General features: G+C 34.9%; 2 long non-coding RNA genes across 3 annotated transcripts; both read right to left on the reverse strand.

The window, feature by feature from the left end:
* Nucleotides 1-1,909: 1,909 nt before the first annotated feature.
* LOC125250119 lies at nucleotides 1,910-5,760 on the reverse strand. Of its 2 annotated transcripts, XR_007180723.1 has the most exons (4): nucleotides 5,359-5,760; nucleotides 2,313-2,444; nucleotides 2,069-2,203; nucleotides 1,910-1,930 (listed from the first exon to the last, which is right to left on the reverse strand). It is a non-coding gene; the product is annotated as an uncharacterized LOC125250119 (long non-coding RNA). The 2 variants fall into 2 exon arrangements; XR_007180722.1 differs by lacking the exon at nucleotides 1,910-1,930 and having other exon boundaries at nucleotides 1,960-2,203.
* A 3,110-nt stretch (nucleotides 5,761-8,870) lies between these two features.
* Nucleotides 8,871-10,866, reverse strand: LOC125250126. The gene is made up of 4 exons (XR_007180725.1): nucleotides 10,446-10,866; nucleotides 10,272-10,353; nucleotides 9,336-9,380; nucleotides 8,871-9,208 (listed from the first exon to the last, which is right to left on the reverse strand). It is a non-coding gene; the product is annotated as an uncharacterized LOC125250126 (long non-coding RNA).
* Between the last annotated feature and the right edge of the window lie 16,034 nt (nucleotides 10,867-26,900).

The raw sequence follows: 26,900 nt of genomic DNA on the forward strand, positions 1-26,900 counted from the left end.
TCACAAACTTATTGTTAAATGAACAATGCGAGTAACATTTTAGACACAGCATTGTTAATATTGTTTGTTTTTTTCTTTATTTCACCAATGAAAATTTCAAAATTATCAATGGCAGAACAGAGTCCACTAAATCCGTGTTTTGAACAAAACAGTTTAATTAATGATTAAATGACCCATTCAATAAAGATGGTCACATGCCTCATTCCTGAATTAATCAGTCATTTGAGCAAATCGGTTGAATGAATGACTCACTCAGTCACTCATTAAGACAGTGACTTGCTGCCCCCTACTGGTGGTTTAGTTTCATACAGTATCATACATTTTAATTATAAAAGTTAAATAGTGAATTAAATAATGAACTAAATTTATTTAGACAAATTGTAAATGCTGTGTAAATATAGTAATGCCACTTGTCATTCTGTGTCACCTCTGTATTGCAAAGATGGATTTTGTTGATAATAATTTAATTTGATTGGTAACAGCCCTAATGTGTTGGCTACTAGGCTATAATTCATTTTTATTTCTTCAGGTCTTAAAAAGCCTTAAATTTGGATTCTATAGATATCGCGATATATCAATATCGTGAATTCTTTTGGCCACAATAACCGTGGTGTGAAAAATCTAATATCGTGACAGCCCTAATATCAGACAATATGACAGAAAACAATGGCCTGTTCACATTCAAACTGGATTGAGTCTGAATCAGTGTTTTATTAGTGAATCAGTCACCATTTATCAGCTGAAACTCACCTGAGTTAGGAGTCCCTGCAGTTTCATTCCTCACTGAAAAACACATTCAACACAGAGTTTGATCTGAATCAGAACAGATTCACTTCAACACAGAGTTTGATCTGAATCATGACAGATTCACTTCAACAGAGTTTGATCTGAATCAGGACTGATTCACTTCAACACAGAGTTTGATCTGAATCAGGACAGATTCACTTCGACACAGAGTTTGATCTGAATCAAGACAGATTCACTTCAACACAGAGTTTGATCTGAATCAGCACAGATTCACTTCAACACAGAGTTTGATCTAAATCAGGACAGATTCATTTCAACACAGTTTGATCTGAATCAGGACAGATTCACTTCAACACAGAGTTTGATCTGAATCAGCACAGATTCACTTCAACACAGAGTTTGATCTAAATCAGGACAGATTCACTTCAGTTTGATCTGAATCAGGACAGATTCACTTCAACACAGTTTGATCTGAATCAGGACAGATTCACTTCAACACAGAGTTTGGTGCGAATCAGGACAGATTCACTTCAGTTTGATCTGAATCAGGACAGATTCACTTCAGTTTGATCTGAATCATGACAGATTCACTTCAACACAGAGTTTGATCTGAATCAGGACAGATTCACTTCGACACAGAGTTTGATCTGAATCAGCACAGATTCACTTCAACACAGAGTTTGATCTAAATCAGGACAGATTCACTTCAACACAGTTTGATCTGAATCAGGACAGATTCACTTCAACACAGAGTTTGATCTGAATCAGGACAGATTCACTTCAACACAGAGTTTGATCTAAATCAGGACAGATTCACTTCAACACAGTTTGATCTGAATCAGGACAGATTCACTTCAACACAGAGTTTGATCTGAATCAGCACAGATTCACTTCAACACAAAGTTTGATCTAAATCAGGACAGATTCACTTCAACACAGTTTGATCTGAATCAGGACCGATTCACTTCAGTTTGATCTGAATCAGGACAGATTCACTTCAACACAGAGTTTGGTGCGAATCAGGACAGATTCACTTCAGTTTGATCTTAATCAGGACAGATTCACTTCAGTTTGATCTGAATCAGGACAGATTCACTTCAACACACAGTTTGATCTGAATCAGGACAGTTTGATGTGTTTTACTGAAGTGTCTCTCACCTCTGAACAGGGTCTCCATTCTCAACTGAAAAGAATTACAGCAACATTTTTAGGGTTTCAATGATGTATGAGTTTATCTCATGCCCTTCCTCTCTACAGGTGAGAGCATTATCATTTCCATTTGAAAACAGATAATTGTGATGTTGAGGGAGAAATCATTTACTCCTGAAGTATAGCAGTGGATCTCATGACGAACTTCATCAACGCAGTATGAAGTGATGAGACGATCGGATGAGGCAGAAATAACAGGATCAATCAGTCTGTGAGGATTTGATGGATCTGCCATCAGACGATCATCCTGATTAAATGAAAAACAAGATATTCATATAATGTGTGTGTGTGTGTGTGTGTGTGTGTGTGTGTGTGTGTGTGTGTGTGTGATCGTGTAGTCTGACAGAAACACACACCTTTGAGTACCAGAGCTGCTCACAGTCAAACTCACTGAACTGAGTGAATCTGTCAGAAGAAACTCTGAACTCAAACCCGTCTTCAGTCTGAATCTCTGCACACGTCACATTCATGACGTCCATCATTCAACACTGAAAAACAGAGGAAATTATGTGTTAAAGAAGCCTTTTTTTACAATACACATTTTAAAATGATAGAAAAATGTGATGATGTACAGTCAGAATATTTTCAGGAAAAGGCAGATAGATAGATAGATAGATAGATAGATAGATAGATAGATAGATAGATAGATAGATAGATAGATAGATAGATAGATAGATAGATGTGCTCAGAATTATTGGCACCCCTGGTAAATATGATCAAAAATGGCTGAAAAAGTAATCTGCATTGTTTATCCCTTTGACCTTTCATTAAAAAAAATATATATAAAAATCTAACCTTTCATTGAAGTAAAAGAAAACATTTTTATCAGTAATTAAATACAATGAGAGTATCTAAAGTAAACCAGGATGTTTCCTGTCATTTTAAATTATCAGATGGCTTTATGGCTTCTTAATAAAAAAAAATAAAAAAAATGTTCACATGGCTCAATTTTCCCCAAGTTAGGGGTAAGTTGATCCGAGTCAGTGGGTAAATTGCACCATCTGACCATCAAACTAAATCAGAATCAAACCCATGTGACATTGGAAAGATAATTTACCTCTTTTAAAAACTAAATTAATAATCAAATTTCATTTTACACAGTCACATTTCCTTTCTTAAAGCTCAAACAACATTCAATTTCAATATATTCAGTTGTTTGCATTTCTGAATCAAAATGTTGAACACCAAAACTGTAACAGAGTTTGTTCTGTGAAATTAAATAAAAACTAAATTAGAGTGAATACATAAATGTCACTGAAACCAGCAACATTTTTGGCTCTTGGCCTGTGATGCTGAAGATGTTCATCCATTAGGGAATAAAAGTGGAAAGATAAATATGATTAATCATCTTCTGGTTCTTCTCAGAGAAGGATTTGCTGTTAGTATCAAATAAACTCGAAAGATAAAAAGATAAACTAACAAGCTGTGTAATATTACATTGAAACTATACCAGTTTATACTTCAGAGATTTAATCTAACTTCAGTGACTTATGGTGGGTTAAGTTAAAATGCTGGCTCAATTTACCCCACTGCATTTGGCTCACTTTGCCCCATAGCAGCCATTTTGGAAAAATAATAGCTAAATAATTTGCATGATTTTATACATTGCTAAATCATCAATATAGATCATAAATATTTTTAGACCTGCACAAATTTGTTTTGATGTAACAGCATTACATCTGTTTAAGTTTACCCTGATAAGCCAAAAACTATTTGTACAGTAAATGGTGTCTCCACTCCTCCCACGTGCTTCTTTCACAGTGTGGCAGAAATGGTGGGTGGTTCCAAAGTTATAAGGTCACATGACAATATGGTTGAGCTAATGGAAAACGGAAACACATTTCTGACAATGATGGCATTTCCAGATGCAATTTTCCTGCTCCACGGTATGGTTGCCAAAATAAAGGGAGTGGGTCAATTTACCCCACTCTCCTTATATATATATATATATATATATATATATATATATATATATATATATATTTAGGGTTGGAGCTGAACTCAGGACAGTGTCCCTCCAAAGTGTCCATCCCTGTTCTATACCTGTACAATGTTTCTGTAAAATAACTAATACTGTAAATGTGCAGGTTCCTTTGATTAAAACTTACTTATATTTTGTTAATTTAACATAAATTGGCTGTAATTATTGCTATTTCTACTTAATTTAGAGATCGGTCAAAGAAGTTGTGAGATTGAATCTGTAAAAGAAAAATTAAAACTGTAAATATACAAACATCTGTTTTTGAATTAATGCACTTTTTGCATTTTTATAAATCATTTCTTAGTTATTGTACACAGAAAAAATATATAATTTTAAAGTAACTTACTGTAGACAGACAAAGAATTATTATAAAATAACTTTATAAAACCCTAAATTTACAGAGTTTAACCTGAAAGTTAGTTTGTAGTTTAATAAGCAATTATCAACAGTAATATACTGTAATTCATTTTGAGTGTAAATAGTTGTATTTGACTGTATTTTTATATGGTTGTTTGCTGTAATGTAAGGGAATCTAAACTTTGCTGCCAGATTTATTTCAGGTTTTTTAGTGTACATAAAAAGATTGAAGAATGAGCGTTTGTATTTCTATAAACACATTTAGATGTCCGCATCAATAGAAATTTACAAAAGTGATTTTATACACATAGAAATCACATTAAATGCAAGTAAAACGGCTATGTTTAAGGTCTCAAATAAGTTTTAGGGGAATAAAATGTCAAAATGTGGTTCAAATAATGTTCCCTTGTCATTTAGAGTAACACTTATATTTATGTAAAAATTAAAGCAACTTATTCTGACCTGTACATATTAAAATATATAAAAGAATAAGTGATCATACTAAATTGTATTGCATTTTAAATTAGTAAACAATTATTTGGTAAAACCTCGGATAGTGGCAAAGTTTAAAAAAGTAAAATTACAAGTAATTATCATTTGGGGTAAAAGTAATTAGTCTTTAATATGGCATGAATAGATTTTTGTTGTAAATATCCCTGACAAGATATTTTGTTACACTGAATGACATTTTAGTGGGTGTGTTTCTGTAAATCATGTTAAAAATGTATGACATTTATAAACAACCCATTCTGATGTACTGAAAACAACAACTAAAAGCTATATTATATATATATGCTAGATTTTCATTTGTTTTTATTATTAGGTATTATATGCATTTATGACACTTTTTCAGTATTTCATAAATAGTAGAAGGTTTTTATCAAACCGCACACTTAAGTGTCGAGATAAGCGGAGACTCGCAGAGCGGCAAAAGAGTCACATGGTGTTTTTCACTTTTCTTCAAGAATATTGTTGGACAATATTATTAACCTACTAATCATAAAAAACTTTTCAGGATCAGAGCCAAACTATATTTACATGTAGATATTAAATATATTTCATACCTTAAGCGGATCCTTTGCCACAATAACTGAAGAGAGAAGAATGAAACCGTAGAAAGAAGAATGAAACTTCACCTGGATTTGCAGAAGCGCGTTCTCGAGCAGATTTAGTTCACGAGCTCACCTCACATTCAGTTTAATGCTGAACGAACTTGACTTGCTGTCCTCGAAGACTCGAACCCGAGGCTTGGCTCGAGAATCTGCCGGTACCGAGAATAACAGAGGATGGGGAAGAGGAGGGAATTGGGACGGTCCTGCTGCTTCCTCGAAAGGATGATTGACAGGTTCGGGAGGAGCCTAATCATTCAGTTCTACTTGTGGAACTTTACCCAGCGACAGACTGTGATTGGTCAAATGATGAAAAAGAGGGAGGAGCCAAATGCAAAAATTTAACTTAAAGTACAGTAGCGACAAACTGTCAGTCTGAGGTTTTACCAGCAGTGGGTTGTCTGGGTGTCCAACCCAGTCTCAGATTCTAAGAAATCGCGTTTTGAATTGATATTTTCATTTTCATGTCATCAACACCTGTAAGTAGTCTCGAACAGGACAGCTATAAATCTCTCATCATGTGAAAGTAGGTCATCACATCAACTCTGTCATTAAAACTCAATGGAGTGTTTAGTTTTCTCAAACTAACAAACAAACAGGAATATAATAAGATGAAACACAGAAAACAAAACATTCATGTTTATAATCTGGAGTTTTGAGAAGGTCGCTGGAGCTTCAACAAGCTTCATTATTCATCAATTACACACATCGTTTCTCCAAGATCTGCATCTCCATGATCGATCACTGAAATCTTTTTACAGAGAACTGTTTCATCTGAGAGTTTGAGCTGATCTGTCGATCATGGTGTTTCCAGATGCTCTTTTTCAGCTCCAGTTTTCCCTGATCCAGGGCCTGATGTATAAACGTTGCGCACGCACAAAAAAAATCACTGAAATGTGCTTATGCAATTTTCCACGCACATATAGGGGTTTATAAAAAATAAATAAACTTGACATAAATGTGTGCAAACTATAGCCTACACTCAAAGCGTACACACTCTTCTGCTGGAGTGAGCGAAGTCATGAAGTAAACTGAATTATTTAAACTCTGTTTTCATTTTGATAGATAACAAAAAAAGACGTGCAAACGTGCAAATCCAAAAGTTTTATTTTTTAAATGTTTTATCAGATAATTGTATTCACACTTAAAAAAATATCCTAAAACATATTTAGAGGTGAATTAAGTTTGGTTTCTTGCCATGAATTAAAAAACTTCAGCCAAACACATGATACATTTTTTGTAAGATGTTTCATTTAAACATGAAACAAGTTTATATTATAATGAAGGAATGTGTGACATAGGCTATCTGTAAACTGAGCCAAAACACCTTGTTTGGTAACATTTGGGTGTTTGGGACAGCACATATTTATCTTTAATTCAATACACAATAAATCACTATATAAAGCACTGTGTATTTGTAGCCTGCTAGAAAACAGGCGTCAATTTTGCTTTGGTTGCTAAAGTACAAAAACGGATCCCAGTTAAATGTGCACAAAATAACTAATCTTACAATCTGTCAGTCAGTCATATTTATTTATAAAGCTCATTTAAAACAGCAGCTGTTGGTCAAAGTGATGTTCAGAGTTTAAGCAAATAGAGTAATTAAAACTAGGACACAAAACACAATCACAGACAACAATGTACAAAATATTAACAATGCACCTGCTTCTGACCATATGAAATAATAAATAAGAGATGAGTTTTAAGAAGAGACTTAAAATCTTCATATTGATGCAGTTTTAATGTAAAGTGACAGATTATTAAAGAGTGACAAGAATTGTGGTAAAAAGAATCAAAGGGAGCTGTCGTCTTGAGGAGGGAAGTTTTCAGCTGTTTAAGGAGTGTGAGATTTGACTCATCTCACATGTGAGAGTCCAAGAAATGAAGAAGCTGATCTTGCAAAACTGACAAATGATATAATATTCAAATCAAGTGGTTTATTTTGTTTAAAAATCTTGTGAATGTGAAAGTGGTGAGGGGGACTTTTACCGCACTGACACACGGGGAAAATATCCTACACACATATACAAATACTTTACTTAAATGATGTCTAAGGTAATACTTTTTAATCACTTTAGCAAAGTTTGCACTACTTTGTTTATTTTGATAAATTAAACAATACATATTTGTTCAATAAATATACTGTCATTAAAATAGAAAAAACAAAAATATAGAAACAAAGTTATTTTAAAAATTAAAGATTCTGAAAGCATTGAAGGAGATCCCATAATTTAATTTATAGATTTACAGTAGAAACAATAAATATATATTTTATTACATGATATTATTAATATCATATTTTTAAATATGACTGTTTGATTATAAATATGACGATTAGGGTTTGATGCATGATATTTCCATCTGAATATAATCATATCATGTAGAGAAATAAATTCAGCCAGCTGTCTATTATCATGTTAATTATCGTGCATTTCACCCCAAACACCATACATTTACATATTCTACTGTTATTGAAAAACTGTTGCTTTAATTGCCTTGAACAAAACGGAAAAACATTAAGACCTTAATTGGTCTCAGCAATTCTCATTTGGTTCTCAATTTCAAATATATATATATCTCACATCAAGATCAGACAAATATCCACTACATATGCTATTTTAGTTCCCTCACTCTACAACAAATCCTTTAAACTTAATGGAATTCAGAACAGAACAAGAATGAAATGTATAATATATAAACGTCAAGCCAAAATTAATTCATTAAAAAGGTAAACTGAAACAGAAACAGCGTTATAATCTACCTCTCTTATTTGGCACAAATCCAAATGTTTCCATATTCACCATGTATTTGGATGCTAAACTATATTTATTATTTAAACACTTTGATTGTACACATAGTATTTAAAATGAGCAGTGCAACTTTTTATATATTTGGTTGACTGTATGTTATTTTGACAATTAACAGGCTGCGATGTTTCTAAAACTGAAAGGTTTTGTTGTGTGTGCGCGTGAGGCGCGATCACTTGAATTTTCTTATAAAAATGGAAAAAAGAGATTTATGGTCATAAGAGTAACACCATTCGAATCTGTGAAGGGTTATCTAGGCTTATTATTTTTGTACACTCATAATAAAAACAAAACATTATTTGTAAAATAAAGAAAACAAAAACAATTTTCTGCGTCTCGGTTTCCTTTCCATGAAATTTCTTCTCAAAAATAAACCAAAACTAAATCCAGCGTCGAACTGGGACTTGTTTACAAAACATGTGTCACGTGCACAGCTCCGTCGCTGCCCCGGAAAAACAAACTGCATCCACTGTTCCCTTAAACGCTGGGTTCAACTTGTTTGGGAAGATGAAAAAGGTTATCTTTCCCTCACAACCAAAAACACACTTTATTTGGTGACATTAACCAAGTTTCCAACTAAGTTTTTCAGCTGTTTTTTTTTTTTTAATCAACAAAGCATATGCGCAAAAAAAAAAAAAAAAAATGCAAAATTTCCTGTCTTGATGCTGTTTCCATCCAGTTGGCCTTTTAATGATAAAATGGTGTGCGTGATGACGTCATCCCTAAAAAAATGCATTGTCTCAAAAGTTTTCTTATATCGCTAAAAAATAAAATCTGCTGGAGCCATATATCGCAAATTTGTGGCTTTATTTTGCATCCCAAATATTTGTAAAATGTACAGAATAATGAGACAATTGAAATTCGCCAGTACTGCTTATTTATATAAGGCGCGAGTGCATATTAAAATGATTTAATGATGTTGATCAACATCTGGACTCTGAATCGTTTCAGATTCCTGCAGTGAACCAGGATCATCAGATCCGACCTTCACCAGATCCCTGCGTGAAACACATTCAGATTCAGTTCAGATTCATCTAAATCAGATATACTTTACATCATCATTTATCTAATTAATCTCTGAAATGAAAATCAGTAAAAGTGTTTCTCTCAGTTTGATTCACTCACCTGTTTTGGATCATCCTCACGTTGACAGATGAACCGTGCTTCCGTCTGAAAACATCAGAATATTGTTAAGAAGGATTCATCCAATCAGAGTGCTGTTTACTGAATATCAGTCAGAGCCTCACGGTCAGCAAGAGAGTCAAGAATGCTCCGATGCAGAATTTATGTCCTTTTACTTGAGTAGTGAACTTATGTGAGTTAATGACCAGAATGTAAGTTGTTTATTACTCATATTATCCTGTGATCTGTTCGATGTGTTTGAAGGCAGATTTGTGTACTTTATTGATTTACCACCAGATCATTTGTTCGCCATCTCGGCAATCCAATTAGCGCATATAGTGTTAAAGTTCACTTGTTATATATAACTAAGGTCTGAGTATCATTACAGTGCGAGTAATATCTCTGGATGGTGATTTATATTTGTGTATATATTACGTTATCTTTAGTGTCTTTATCTGCCTGTAATGACACGTTAAAATGGCGTCTTTCATATCTAATGCCATGTGTGAGCTTTCGTTATCTTATGGACAAATTAATACTGCAACAACTTTAATCATGTAACCTGGATTGTTGCCTATGTGAGTTATTGATTTAGCTGTATATCTAATATTTATTGTTGTTCTTTGATACTTATAGACCACTGCTCACTGTTACCACTCCCGTACCAATTGAACTGAATTATCAGTAATTATCATTATCAGTTTTTTTAATAGAAAATGTGAAAATAACTCATTTTTAAAAATTTGCTCATTGTGACTCATTTTGCCAGCACAGGTCACATATATAAATTCATAGAATCCTGTTGTGACAGGTTATATAGACATTAAATAACCTAATACAATGAATGAAAATGTGATTGATGATGAGCTGAGCTCTTGTGAACTAGTGTCAGACATGAAGACTGAAGAACAATGTTAGGAAAGATCAGTCTGGACTCACCTGAAGATCCTTTTACGCAGCATGAAACAGATGAAGATGATGAAGATGATGATGAAGACAGCAAACAGCCACCACAACTGATCTACACAAGTGATCAAATATCAAATCATCTGATCAATAACAATGATGAATCAATATTGAAGATGAAAGGGTTTAAAGCTCTTGATGTTTTACCTGAGAGCTGGAGAGACGGAGTCACTTCATCCAGAACATCTTTAAAACACACAATGATCACAAATATCAGACAATATGACAGAAAACAAAGGCCTGTTCACATTCAAACTGGATTGAGTCTGAATCAGATCTGAATCAGTGTTTTATTAGTGAATCAGACACATGTTTATCAGCTGAAACTCACCTGAGTTTGGAAGTCACTGCAGTTTCATTCCTCACTGAAAAACACATTCACAATCATCATGATTCACTTACAGAAAATTCACTTCAACACAGAGTTTGATCTGAATCAGGACAGATTCAATTCAAAACAGAGTTTGATCTGAATCAGGACAGATTCACTTCACAGAGTTTGGTGTGAATCAGAACAAATTCACTTCAGTTTGATCTGAATCAGGACAGATTCACTTAAGCACAGTTTGATCTGAATCAGGACAGATTCAATTCAACACAGAGTCTGATCTGAATCAGGACAGATTCACTTCAACACAGAGTCTGATCTGAATCAGGACAGATTCACTTCAACACAGAGTCTGATCTGAATCAGGACAGATTCACTTCAACATAGAGTTTGATCTGAATCAGGACAGATTCACCTCAATACAGAGTTTGATCTGAATCAGGAGAGATTCACTTCATCAGAGTTTGATCTGAATCAGGACAGATTCACCTCAATACAGAGTTTGATCTGAATCAGGAGAGATTCACTTCATCAGAGTTTGATCTGAATCAGGAGAGATTCACTTCAACACAGAGTTTGATCTGAATCAGGACAGATTCACTTCAACACAGAGTTTGATCTGAATCAGGACAGATTCACTTCAACATAGAGTTTGATCTGAATCAGGACAGATTCACTTCAACACAGAGTTTGATCTGAATCAGAACAGATTCACTTCAACACAGAGTTTGATCTGAATCAGGACAGGTTCACTTCACAGAGTTTGGTGTGAATCAGGACAGATTCACTTCAGTTTGATCTGAATCAGGACAGATTCACTTCAACACAGAGATTGATCTGAATCAGGACAGATTCACTTCAGCACAGAGTCTGATCTGAATCAGGACAGATTCACTTCAACACAGAGTTTGATCTGAATCAGGACAGATTCACTTCATCACAGAGTTTGATCTGAATCAGGACAGATTCACCTCAATACAGAGTCTGATCTGAATCAGGAGAAATTCACTTCAACACAAAGTTTGATCTGAATCAGGACAGATTCACTTCAGCACAGAGTCTGATCTGAATCAGGACAGATTCACTTCAGCACAGAGTCTGATCTGAATCAGGACAGATTCACTTCAACACAGAGTTTGATCTGAATCAGGACAGATTCACTTCATCACAGAGTTTGATCTGAATCAGGACAGATTCACCTCAATACAGAGTCTGATCTGAATCAGGAGAAATTCACTTCAACACAAAGTTTGATCTGAATCAGGACAGATTCACTTCAGCACAGAGTCTGATCTGAATCAGGACAGATTCACTTCAACACAGAGTTTGATCTGAATCAGGACAGATTCACTTCATCACAGAGTTTGATCTGAATCAGGACAGATTCACCTCAATACAGAGTCTGATCTGAATCAGGAGAAATTCACTTCAACACAAAGTTTGATCTGAATCAGGACAGATTCACTTCAGCACAGAGTCTGATCTGAATCAGGACAGATTCACTTCAACACAGAGATTGATCTGAATCAGGACAGATTCACTTCAACACAGTTTGATTTGAATCAGGACAGATTCACTTCAACACAGAGTTTGATCTGAATCAGGACAGATTCAATTCAAAACAGAGTTTGATCTGAATCAGGACAGATTCACTTCACAGAGTTTGGTGTGAATCAGAACAAATTCACTTCAGTTTGATCTGAATCAGGACAGATTCACTTAAGCACAGTTTGATCTGAATCAGGACAGATTCAATTCAACACAGAGTCTGATCTGAATCAGGACAGATTCACTTCAACACAGAGTCTGATCTGAATCAGGACAGATTCACTTCAACACAGAGTCTGATCTGAATCAGGACAGATTCACTTCAACATAGAGTTTGATCTGAATCAGGACAGATTCACCTCAATACAGAGTTTGATCTGAATCAGGAGAGATTCACTTCATCAGAGTTTGATCTGAATCAGGACAGATTCACCTCAATACAGAGTTTGATCTGAATCAGGAGAGATTCACTTCATCAGAGTTTGATCTGAATCAGGAGAGATTCACTTCAACACAGAGTTTGATCTGAATCAGGACAGATTCACTTCAACACAGAGTTTGATCTGAATCAGGACAGATTCACTTCAACATAGAGTTTGATCTGAATCAGGACAGATTCACTTCAACACAGAGTTTGATCTGAATCAGAACAGATTCACTTCAACACAGAGTTTGATCTGAATCAGGACAGGTTCACTTCACAGAGTTTGGTGTGAATCAGGACAGATTCACTTCAGTTTGATCTGAATCAGGACAGATTCACTTCAACACAGAGATTGATCTGAATCAGGACAGATTCACTTCAGCACAGAGTCTGATCTGAATCAGGACAGATTCACTTCAACACAGAGTTTGATCTGAATCAGGACAGATTCACTTCATCACAGAGTTTGATCTGAATCAGGACAGATTCACCTCAATACAGAGTCTGATCTGAATCAGGAGAAATTCACTTCAACACAAAGTTTGATCTGAATCAGGACAGATTCACTTCAGCACAGAGTCTGATCTGAATCAGGACAGATTCACTTCAGCACAGAGTCTGATCTGAATCAGGACAGATTCACTTCAACACAGAGTTTGATCTGAATCAGGACAGATTCACTTCATCACAGAGTTTGATCTGAATCAGGACAGATTCACCTCAATACAGAGTCTGATCTGAATCAGGAGAAATTCACTTCAACACAAAGTTTGATCTGAATCAGGACAGATTCACTTCAGCACAGAGTCTGATCTGAATCAGGACAGATTCACTTCAACACAGAGTTTGATCTGAATCAGGACAGATTCACTTCATCACAGAGTTTGATCTGAATCAGGACAGATTCACCTCAATACAGAGTCTGATCTGAATCAGGAGAAATTCACTTCAACACAAAGTTTGATCTGAATCAGGACAGATTCACTTCAGCACAGAGTCTGATCTGAATCAGGACAGATTCACTTCAACACAGAGATTGATCTGAATCAGGACAGATTCACTTCAACACAGTTTGATTTGAATCAGGACAGATTCACTTCAACACAGAGTTTGATCTGAATCAGGACAGATTCACTTCATCACAGAGTTTGATCTGAATCAGGACAGATTCACTTCAGCACAGAGTCTGATCTGAATCAGGACAGATTCACTTCAACACAGTTTGATCTGAATCAGGACAGATTCACTTCACAGAGTTTGGTGTGAATCAGGACAGATTCACTTCAGCACAGAGTCTGATCTGAATCAGGACTTATTCACTTCATCAGAGTTTGATCTGAATCAGGACAGATTCACCTCAATACAGTGTTTGATCTGAATCAGGACAGATTCACTTCACAGAGTTTGGTGTGAATCAGGACAGATTCACTTCAGCACAGAGTTTGATCTGAATCAGGACAGATTCACTTCAACACAGAGATTGATCTGAATCAGGACAGATTCACTTCATCACAGAGTTTGATCTGAATCAGGACAGATTCACTTCAACACAGAGATTGATCTGAATCAGGACAGATTCACTTCAACACAGTTTGATCTGAATCAGGACAGATTCACTTCACAGAGTTTGGTGTGAATCAGGACAGATTCACTTCAGCACAGAGTCTGATCTGAATCAGGACTTATTCACTTCATCAGAGTTTGATCTGAATCAGGACAGATTCACCTCAATACAGTGTTTGATCTGAATCAGGACAGATTCACTTCACAGAGTTTGGTGTGAATCAGGACAGATTCACTTCAGCACAGAGTCTGATCTGAATCAGGACTTATTCACTTCATCAGAGTTTGATCTGAATCAGGACAGATTCACTTCAGCACAGAGTCTGATCTGAATCAGGACTTATTCACTTCATCAGAGTTTGATCTGAATCAGGACAGATTCACCTCAATACAGTGTTTGATCTGAATCAGGACAGTTTGATGTGTTTTACTGAAGTGTCTCTCACCTCTGAACATGGTCTCCATTCTCAACTGAAATGAAAGAAATAAGCATAAGAGAAGTTTTTATAGAGTTCATGAAGGGTTAAATATGAAAACAGATGAATGATTAAGTTGATTTACTCGTGATTCGTCACAGATGATCTCATGAATCAGATTCACACAGTCAGAAGTGACGAGACGATCAGATGATACAGATGTTGCAGGATCACTCAGTTTGTGTGGATCTGATGGATCTGCTAACAGACGCCCATCCTGAACAAATCAAACACAAGACAATCAGATAATGTCTTTGTGTAACTGTGTGTGTGTGTGTGTGTGTGTGTATAATGGTGTAGTTTGAGGACAGAAACACTCACTCACCTCTGAATACCAGCTCTGCTCACAGTCATCACTGGTTTGATTCAGTATATTAGACAGAAGTCTGTATTCAAACCCTTCTTCAGTCTGAATCTCTCCACATGTTTTGTTGAATGTATTCATGCTTCAGTGCTGAAAACAAGAGAAATGTTTTAACCAAAGAACCAAATCACTGCAGTATATTATTATTGTATGACAAGTGTTGAAGAACAAACATTAATGCAAATGTGGAAAAGATGTAGTGATGTGCATTTAAACCAAATAACTCTTAAAATATGTTTTCAACAAATAACCTCAATTTCAATATTTTTCTCTCACAAAGCATCACATTTTAGAATAAAGTCCTATTAAATCTAACAAAACAATGACATTAAGAATATGAGATTAATGTGTGTATGTATGACACAAGCGAGCTCTACTGATGAATTAACTAATGAAATACTGTAACTAATGAAAGAATAGACCTCTTCTGCAAAATCTGAAAAAAAAAATAATAACAAAAAAAACGCAAATACAAATACTATAAATATCACGAAAGATGATATTCGAACTCGCATTAAGTTCTTTTTACATTAAATAGGCCTAAAGCAAATAATCAGCAGCTGAGATTAGCATTGTCATGCTTTGTATGTTGTTCCAGCCGCGACTCCGCAGAAACACAAACTGTTTGTAAAATATAATCGTCCCATATCGCCGCTGCGGCTGGTTAAGTAAACTTCAAACTCTGGTTCAACTGAGTCTTGTGTGTTCTTGCCGACACGCCAGTGCGGATACAAATCCGGCTTCTCCAACACAAATACAGTCCTTACCCAATACTCCTGAATACTTATTATTCGATACTATGAATTGTAGTTCTAAAACTCTGATTAACACGCAAAATATACATTTTGTCGCGTGACGCGTGATAATTTGCAAAGTCATGTCCGTTCTTTTAGTATAGTGGATTTTTGTGCACATTTTGTTTAGATATAATATTGATTACTTAGGACTGTCGGTGTTGTATGGTGTTACCCAATAAAGGTAATATAGTGGACAATAGCAAACATATTTTATGCACATATTCCTACAGATGTCAAGAGTTGTTTACAAACAATTTAAAAGAATACAATTTGTAAGAAAAAAAAGTAGTTGATCATTAGCTGAGAAGTCATTGAGAACAGTGTTTGACAGCTATAGACTCACTGTAATCATATTATACGTTAATATACGCAAATTATATGTCAAATTATTTCTGTTATATATATGTCAGATTTAAAGTTAAGAATTGTGTGACCCAGGAAAATGCCAAGAAAAAAAAAGTTATTTTAAATGTTAGATGGCTTTGAAGTGAGCTAGTTGGCTCTAGTTTTTTGGTCCCCCAAAACTTTTAATTTAACACTTCAGATGGACATTGGTTCTCATTATCAGTCATGTTTGTGTTTTGGGAAAAGGAAAACTTTTTTCTTCACACTTTTAAATGCCAAATCCTAATTATAGAATGACCCATAAATGCATAAATACACAAACGGCTTCCGTTGTGCAAGGAAGTGAGTCAGAGTCCTTCCTGTGAGTCTGTGATTGAGAAATTCAGTTTATGGTTTAATTTGTCATTTTCATTCTCATGTCATGAACAGGTCTAATTGTTCGAGAAGACAACAGCACATGCCAATAATACAAACATAATGAAAAAAAGATCGGATATTAAATAAAAGCAGATTTTACTCATTTACTAAAAACTTGAAGAATTAATTTGAAACATTTGCTATGGTTAAAAAATGTTCAGTGATATTTTCCAAAGATTTTTTTCTCTATATAGATCTGATATGGCTGCTAGTAAGATCTGTCATGCTGCATATGTGGAAACTTTTAAACCACGCGTGTGACAACTATATAGCCCCGCGCTCGCTCCCTACATTACTGTCTAATGAAAGGCTGTAGTTCAGGTCAGGATCCACACGTTCCTGTTTTGCATTACTGTAAATAAACTGCATAATAAAATAAACTCTCTAAAATCCATACCAAAGCCACTCCTTGAGAAAAGCACACAGTTTCATCAAATGCTAGCGAGTCACGAACAACCAGACTAATGAACACCGGCACAGCCTCACTACATTATTATTATTCACACGGATATTACTTCCAGTTTATTTAATATGCATTAGTATTGCTCTGTTTACTTTATATGCCATTGCTCACCTCCTGTTAATAACATCATCTTATTTCCAGTTAGTATGTCACTTAACTGACACTTGTGGTAAGCATATCAGTGCCCATGTGCAAGTGACAAATAAACGCTAGTGATTTGACAACAGATCCAGATTCATGAGATTTGATCACACCAGAGTTAAACATCGATGCCATTTTTGCATTTTGCATGTATATTAGCTACACGTCTCAAAGCAGAGCGCATTACACATCGCTTACCTGTGATCGGATCTGAGGTGAAGTGATATGCGTCGATGTCAGCAGAATGGTGAAGATATGAATGAGTCGCGACCCCTCAGCGCATCGTCTTGCGGTTTTCTCAGTCCTACATCTATTCATAGCACGAGTTGCTTTCTTTTTTTTCTCTCTTGTGCAGCTGTAAGGTGAAGTCAGCTAAAATGGGCCACGTTTTGGTGAATGACTTATAATACCATCAGATAAGCTATGCATGAGATCTAATGATATTTTTATAAATTAGCATGCATGGGACTCGTATGTTTTTTTTTTATTATTATTTGAAAAAGAATAAATGTATGTGTGTATGCTTGTCAAATATCTGTCAAACGTGTTAACTATTAGAACAGCTATAGGTCTTAACGTTGTACACTGAAAAAAAATATGTGTTGGATTTACTTAAAATAGGTGCATCTCAATAAATTAGAATGTCGTGGAAAAGTTCATTTATTTCAGTAATTCAACTCAGATTGTGGAACTTGTGTTTTAAATAAATTGAATGCACACAGACCGAAGTATTTTAAATCTTTGGTTCTTTTAATTGTGATGATTTTGGCTCACATTTAACAAAAACCCACCAATTCACTATCTGAAAAAATGAGAATACTTCATAAGATCAATAAAAAAGGATATTTTAAACAGAAATATCAGGCTTCTGAAAAATATGTTCATTTCTATGCACTCAATACTTAGTTGGGGCTCCTTTTGCATGAATTACTGCATCAATGCGGCGTGGCATGGAGTCGATCAGCCTGTGGCTCTGCTCAGGTGTAATGAAGCCCAGGTTGCTCTGATAGTGCAGCTCTTCTGCATTGTTGGGTCTCTCATCTTCCTCTCATAGATTCTCTATGGGCTTCAGGTCAGGCGAGTTTGCTGGCCAATCAAGCACAGTAACACCATGGTCAAATACGAATACGTTAAATACGAATTAAATACTGTTTAAAGGAAAAGACTGAGATTTATTCTAAAACACGATGCTTTTTTACCAATGTAAAGTGACGGCACATTGTCTCATATTTTCCTAATGTTACGTAGGCTACAGTTAAACGTCTAATCACGTGGATGGGAATATAATTTATATATAAAAAAATGCATGTTCATGTACGCGCAATCTTCCGCTGACTAGGTTTATAAAGGCAATGTTGCGCAGTTTCTGGCGTACGCTGGGTTTTAGGTGTGTACCATGGTGCCACGGGTAACTTTTGAGGTCTGGTACAAATATGATATACAAAAATACAGAGGCTACAGATCCATGTGGCTTGTCTGTATGGGCAAAATATACATCCAAACACAGACCTCTAAATAAGCTGAAACAATAATAAATTGTAAATGTGTTCAGCATTCTTCAACAAATATTTTTCGGATTTTCTAGAAAACAAATTCTGAAACTCATTTTGCATGCGCTCTGTGGAGATCCCTCTCTGCATGACAAAAGACAAGCTTTTGAATCATACTTGGTAAAGTTTTTCTACAAAAACTCATTTTTGAGGTATATATATATATATATATATATATATATATATATATATATATATATATATATATATATATATGTATTTACCTCATACTGTCTTAACCATTAATGTCTATGAAATTAAATCGGTCTTGTTTTTATGACCATTCTGTTGTCTAACATTTTATATTTTTGTCAAATATTGGCTTTGTTGTTTCTAGCTAGCAGGGTAACCTATCAGGGGGTGGTAAAGTCGGGGGCAGTTATAACACTTCATTAAAATGAACCCATCGAAACAGTGTCCAGCTTAGAAAGGACATCAAAATAGATTGATAGATTCCAATAATTTAAGAAAACCCTGTACACTCTCTGTTGTAATGGATATTAAATAGTTTTAACTATAGCCTATCTATATTCTCTGGAGTTTATTGAGGTCATTGGTATTTATATGAAGGTATTACATGTGTGGTTACACATGTGGATGCAGATGTGACATTTGACTTCCAAATGTTTCAATCAATATTGTGACTAAAATTGCTTGTAAAAACATTTGGTGACTGTTAACAAGTAGAACACAGATACAAGTTACTGACATAAAAACTGTATCCAAATATTTCAAAAGGTTTTTGAGTAATGACGACATGACAAATTTACCCCCGGTCTCCCCTGTTCAGCCTGTAGGTGGCGAACAGTAACTGATGAAGTTCTTTCAAAAAAATGAACGAAAGAAGTCTTCATTCATTAATTTCATTAAACGATTTTTTTTTTTTTTTTTTTTTTTTGCATAATGAATTCATTTATATTAAATATTTTTAATAGACACATTTATAACATTTAGACCAATTTATAAGATTAAATAGAACATTTTGTCAGAACTTAGGCCTTATTTTGTTTGGGTATCTCAATGTTTTGTTTTCAGAGTCATGGGAGAATCATGATCTCTACATCTCTACAAAAATAAATAAATAAATTAATTAATTAAGCTTAAAAGAAAATTTAACTTGCACTAATATAAAAACGTACAGTCTTACAGACTAGGATGTAAAATGTACAATCTAAGATGAAGTCTTTGTGTATAGGCTACATTAACAATGATTTGGGGCAATTATAATTCATTATAAAGTTTTCTTATTTCGATATATTCCGCGATCCATGGTGTGTACACGTTTAGGATGAAATATACGGAAAGTTTTATAGGACATGAGGCCTCTGTGTTTCACGTTGCTGTTTTATATCGCTAATCAATATTTGATTTTCCAGTTTCTATACGACGATTTCGCACGACTGAGTGTGATCGTTATATAACTTTATTTGTTCTCATTTGCCTTGTTTTTAAACCTTGGATATGTCTGTATGCAGCTGAAAATTGTACATTATTGATTCAGTCTTTAATTTTTTGTTGTTGTTGTTGTTGTTGTTGGTTATTTACCAACTTGGTACCTTTTTAATATTAATGTTTTTTGACGATTCATGCATTAATTCCATTTTTTATCGTCATTATTGAACTCTAACGTGCTGCAATGAACTCAACAGAAGGAAATTGCTTGTCTGTCTTTTAGTATTTTGTTTTCTGTTTGGGGTTATGATCCGTTTCGGTGGTTTCCACCATTATAGTGTATTGGTGAATTCGGAGCCACATTCTAGCGTTTCTACAGTTTCTGTCATAGAAAGACATTGTAAAAGTAGGAATATACTAGTATGCGGTTCCGAATTCAGCTGCTGTTACAAACATTGAGTCTCAAATATTTGTTTTAACAGATCACGATTTAACAACTTTCGAAATATAAATGTATTTTAAATACACGAAAAAAATATAGGAACAACTGAAACCGCATGTACGCAAAAAGCCCTTTCTCTGCAGCTTTATAATCGTGTTAAGAAGTTATATTTCATCCTAACACGACTATAATTATATTGAAGTATGTCGCTATAATTGTATTATATAAGCCATATAAAAACATGTAATACAATTATTAAATAGCCTAATACAATGAGCCACACCTGTTGTTGAAACAGAAATTTAAATTTCCACTGAAACTGAAAAACGAAAAACAGGTATAGTTCCTGATATATACACACAAACACACACATATTTACATACTTTTGGGGCAGCTTTACTACAAAGAATATTGTAATCATAAAATTGTCAAGCACAGCCCGAGAATCAGGTAAAATGAGGAATGAGCCACAATACAAAATGGAAATGTTTAAAAGTGCCATTGAACGTTTTTTCACAAGATGTAATATAAGTCTAAGGTGTCCCCTGAATGTGTCTGTGAAGTTTCAGCTCAAAATACCCCATAGATTTTTTTTTATTATTATTATTATTATTATTATTATTACTGCCTATTTTGGGGCATCATTCTCGTGCTCTCCGCCCACGGAGCTCGATGCTTGCCTTAAACAGCATAAACAAAGTTCACAACAGGCTAATATAACCCTCAGAATTGATCTTTACAAAGTGTTCCTCATGCAGCATGTCTAATCGCGTAAGTACAGAGTTCATTTTGGATGTTTACATTTGATTCTTGAATGAATTTGAGGCTAGTGCTCCGTTGGCTAACGGCTAATGCTACACTGTTGGAGAGATTTATAAAGAATGAAGTTGTGTTTATGAAATTATACAGACTGCAAGTGTTTAATAAATGAAAATAGCGACGGCTCTTGTCTCCGCAGGATACAGTAATAAACTTGTCTAATGCCTGTGAACATGAGGCTGGCATATGCAAATATTGGGGGCGTACATATTAATGATCCCGACTGTTACGTAACAGTCAGTGTTATGTTGAGATTCGCCTGTTCTTCGGAGGTCTTTTAAACAAATGAGATTTATATAAGAAGGACGGAAACAATGGAGTTTGAGACTCACTGTATGTCATTTCCATGTACTGAACTCTTGTTATTTAACTATGCCAAGGTAAATTCAATTTTTGAATTTAGGGCACTTTTAATGTTACCCATAGTAGTCCCATCCGAATGTGCCATCTCAGTAATCATTACGGACAATGTCAGTAAAGATTACGGGCGACTTTTACCTTCTGTAAAAAGATTCGGAAAAATTAGGTAATACTAATCCCGTTCGAATAGACCCGCTGTAAATATGTACTGTAAAATCCCGTCATTTCCTGTTTTAAAGGTCCCGTTTTTTGTGGTTTTTTGAAGCTTTGATTGTGTTTATAGTGTGCAATATAACATGCGTTCATGTTTCGCGTGTAAAAAAACGCAGTATTTTTCACATAATTTACTTATCTGTATACCGCTGTTTCCACTGTCATAAAACGGGCTGATGACTTCCTTGTTCTATGAAGTCCCTCCTTCAGAAATACGTAACGAGTTCTGATTGTGCCAGCGGTTCCTGTGTTGTGATTCGACAGCTCTGAGCGCATCTTGCCCAGAAGGGTCACGCCTCTTACCATAACGTGGAGATGCGCGCGCTCAGTGTTATTGTAAACATGTCTTTAATTTTACCCTATCAATTTGAGCCGGAATCAGACCCGGTGATTGGACTGCGGGATGAAAATAACAGCGTTTCGACGACATGGCGACAAACACGCTCTACAAACGCAACTCTTGTGTATTCCTGTGGGCGGAGGTTAGTCAAAAAAACTGTTTTAGTGACGTCATTAAAGAAGGAAGTAGAGGGACCAGTCCAAACTGAGAAAGGGACGGATTTTTCAATTTTTCAATCACATTCAACAAATTGTAGGTTTTATCCTACTACAACTAAATGTATTTGTACGATAGCAGTAACTGTGTAAAGTGACTAGGGTAATCAAAATAATAATAATTAGTCTGTTCTTTTGTTTTTATTTATTTTCATTTTTAGTTTAGTGTATTTAACTTCTGCTTTAAAAAAACATTTTTAGATTGTTTTTAGATTGTAAAGTTACAATTTTAGAATATAGCCTAGGCCTAATGTGATTTGACCCCTTTTTTTTACACATAGCATATCTTGTTTTTATAGCCTTCAATATGAACATTGTTTCTAGAACAATATTGGGCAGACGGTGAAATAACTTTTTTGTAATTAAATACAGATTTTTTTTTAGATCCCAGCCCTATGGCATGCTTTAAATACTGAATTTTCCATATTTTATATAAGCAGTAAAGGTACATTATTATTATATCACTATCACTAAAGGGTTATTTAACAATTAGCCTATTCATTCCTGCATTTCTAAATTTTTTTTTTTTTTTTTTTTTTTTTGTGCGCCCCCCAAACATTTTTTGCACCAGCCGCCACTGGGCACAAAACTATTTTTATTTTTAGCTAAGTGCCTATTGCCATCACAATCCAATCAGAAATTTAATTAATAAATCGTTTGATCGGACCTTACTGTTATATAGCCTATATTTATATATTTAGATTATATTTGGGATTAAGGAGAGGTCTGTGATCTAGGTCTGAAAAATAAGGTGTTTATCGTGTTTGAACTGGTTTATCGTGTTTGGGCTGCATAAAACACACTTATGCTCGGGGATGAAAAAAGGCGTGTGAAAAAGTCCTTATTGAGACGCGGCTGGGCGTGTTTTATGCAAATGAACTAACCTCGTGCATCCAATTAGAATACTCCACATTTACTAACATCAGAGATTTAGATTTCCAACAACAGAAAAAAATAGCAAACAGCGTTTAGCGATCAAACAGCTATAGTTTTACAACAAAACAACTTACAATCAGCAAGTGTGTCTCTGCTGTCCCTCCATTTCATCTGTTCCATGATCAATTTCCCTCCATTTCCCACTGTTTCCTTCAGTCTTTTACTGAAACTGAATTTTGTGTGTTTGTCCACAGTGTTTCATCCAGATCCTCCAGTTTCATCTCCACATGCGAACAGAATCATGATGTAAATCCAATAAACTCTTGATATAATCCAAGGATCTGTTGCTGGTTTGAGGAAGAACTGAAGATCGAGAGACCAGCATGCTCTTTAGGATCACATCACCTGCTTCTCACCCACAGACTCTTAACTTTAAACCTTTCTTTACACACAAAGTACAATAATTCTGTGTTAAGTTGAGTAAAAAAATCGCTGAAAAACTGATCTTGAAGATAAGATCTTATGAGTCACTCGTGAAGGCGCGGTTCCTATTCAAATGCAGGAAGGAGAAATCACGCGAATCACGTGAGGAAGCACGCGAGAGCCAATGAGCTGCATGATGTTTCTAGAGCAAGATTTGACTCAGCAGCACAAGGAAAGGAAGTCAGTGGCGGCTCGTGGGTTTTAAAATAGAGGATTATTATTAGCCTATTATTAGCTTAACTGCTTTAAATTGGACTTTTTGCTCATTTAGACAGAAATTTAAAGAAAATGACATATACAGCAAGATAATACAAATGTCACTCACCTATCACTTGAAGCAAACATCAGTCCCTCCTTACACGTGTGTGTTAAAGAGCGCGTTAGGCCATCTTAGCAAAGCTGGATGCTTGTAGCCTATATTGGAGTTTTCCTTCAATTTTAATTTGTTGACCGTCTGAATGATAGCCTACCTTAAATTTGTAAATTTGTTGGCAGATCAAATTTTCAGTATCGCTATTCTCTATAATAATTATAATACTTGGTACATTATCAGTGCAGCGGTGGCAGTTATATGGCAAATATATGATGTAAATGACAAAAACAAAATAAATAAATAAATATTATAAAATATATTGTGGTCCCCTGGTGTCACATAAAAATCAAACTGATGACCATCACATGATGTTTCTTTTTCTTATTTCTTAAAGATCAATGAAGAAAGGCCCATGGAAAGTCCACTGTCTCTTTTCAGTTATCAGAAATTTTAATCAGAAAATCATAATTCATATGAAGCTTTTAGTTGAACTCACTATGACCTACTTTATTGTTAGGGAATTTCAACAAACTATAGTAATTAACATTTGAAGTGGATCAAAAATCAAAGTTGTCCTAAGAAGAAGGATATCAGGACAACTTTGATGAAAGGTTTTGATCTACTTCAAATGTTGACTACTGTCGTATACAAATGGATTAAACTACTTAATTTAGTGAGTATACCATGACATGTGTTTTGACACCTCGCAGCAGCCATTTTGTAAAATGCATTTTTCATGAAAATACTGTCACTGGTGTCTCCTTCCTTATGGGTAACACCAGTGACTCCCATTTATAGATAAACTTTATTCAAAGTGTCTCTGTCTGTTACCTGGGTCCGTGTAGGTTTTGATAGTTTGTTTTCCAATTTGAAATGAAATACGCAGAAACGAGAAAACGGTCGATTCCCGTTTTTTCGTTTGTTAAAAAAAACGGGAAAATGAGATTTTGACTCGATTTTCGTTTTTTTCGGGTCACGGATAGAAAACGGAAACACGACTTCAAAACTCGTTTTCCACATGTGGGCGGTCATTACACGCCCCTTTCAGCCGATTGGTCAATCAAATCTGAGCCAGTGACGTCATCTTCAGTTCGTTCAACAAAATAATAGTCCTCTGCTGCTATATCAGTAGATGTCATAAATCGGCTTTCTTCTGTGCAATCTAACGCGTATTTCACAGAAATATGTTTGCACAGATAAAAAAAAGTTTAAAAAACCTACAGTAAATTTAATTAAGTCTGTTTTTAAGCTGTCATTGTGTTTTTAAAATGTAAATGCCTCTACATCTGTTAAGCGCATGACATCCTTTGGGCTACTACCACCGATTAATAGGCTATACATAATGATAGACTATTCTCTATTATAGATCAGTGGCTACTGCACTCATTTTTTTTTTTTTTTTTTTTCTTATTTTAATGTTTTGTTTACATTTTATACATTTAAATTCAATCATTTAGCAGACGCATTCCTTGCAGTAGACTATGTAGTCATATTAGAAAATAGGCTATCCACTAGGTGGCAACACCTCATAACGGTATCACCATCGGGGGGCTTTTTAGTTTTCCTTACTTATAAATGGCCATGCAGATTTTATCTCTTAAATTAAACACTTTTATGAACACAGTGAACATTATTATATGTCACAGTTTACTTGCTATCCTCACTTTTTCTGTCTTTCCTTCGCTTTTGAATGAATTAGCTATAAATGGCCCTGAACATTTTACTTTCAATTTCGATTTAACGGCAATTGGCGATTCTGCGTCAATTGCTTTAGTGGACAACAGCAAAACAAAAACTCTCGTTTATTAAACATAGAACTTTTATTATCTTTGTAATTATTTTATTTTGTAAATATTCGTGGCTTAAACAGCGGGAAATTTGCTGTATGCAGTTCTGTGAATGTTTTGGAAAAACTTAAACTAAACGAAAATTATTGTTGCCTTGGCAATATAATTTTCTGTTCCCCGACTTTCAACTGACGTGATCATCGTTTCATAGAATGACGTGATCATCATAGAATTAAACGAAATTTGATAAATGTCTGTGAATCATTAAAAAATCCCAGGGGTTTAGTTTTAGCCTACATGAACAAATAGCAGAATAAACACAGAACATGAGGATCCATCATCATCACGCAGCTGCCGCGCTTCTGTGAACGGAGAAAAAAGGATTCAATTATATAAAAGAAATAAATAGCTATATGTCTATGCGCGAAATTTATTTCACTTAAGTAATTAAAATATTACCAAAATGAAAGGGGAAAAAATGCGACAATATGTCGGTTAATTTTTGAGAAGTTCACAGAAAGGAAACCGAGACGGCAGAAAATGTCTTTGTTTATTTTACGAGCAATGTTTTGTTTTTATTGTGAGTGTACAAAAATAATAGGCCTATTTAACCCTTCACAGATTCGAATGGTGTTACATATATTTGACCATAAATGTCTGAGTATTTTAAGTTGTTTCCGCTTTTAGGATAAGAAAATTCAAGTGAACGCGTCGGCGCATCACGCGCAACATCAGTTTTAGTAACTTGACATCACAGCCTGTAACTGTCAAAATAACATACATTCAGCCAAATATATAAGAAGTTATACTGCTCATTTTAAGTAGTCTGTCTAGGCTACAATAAAAGTGTTTAAATAATAAATATAGTTTAGCCTCCAAATCGTGAATATTGAAACATTTGGATTTGTGTCAAATTAGAGAAGTAGTTATAAGGCCGGTTTCTGTT

The sequence above is a fragment of the Megalobrama amblycephala genome, linkage group LG1, assembly GCF_018812025.1.
Source record: "Megalobrama amblycephala isolate DHTTF-2021 linkage group LG1, ASM1881202v1, whole genome shotgun sequence".
Classification (NCBI taxonomy): domain Eukaryota; kingdom Metazoa; phylum Chordata; class Actinopteri; order Cypriniformes; family Xenocyprididae; genus Megalobrama; species Megalobrama amblycephala.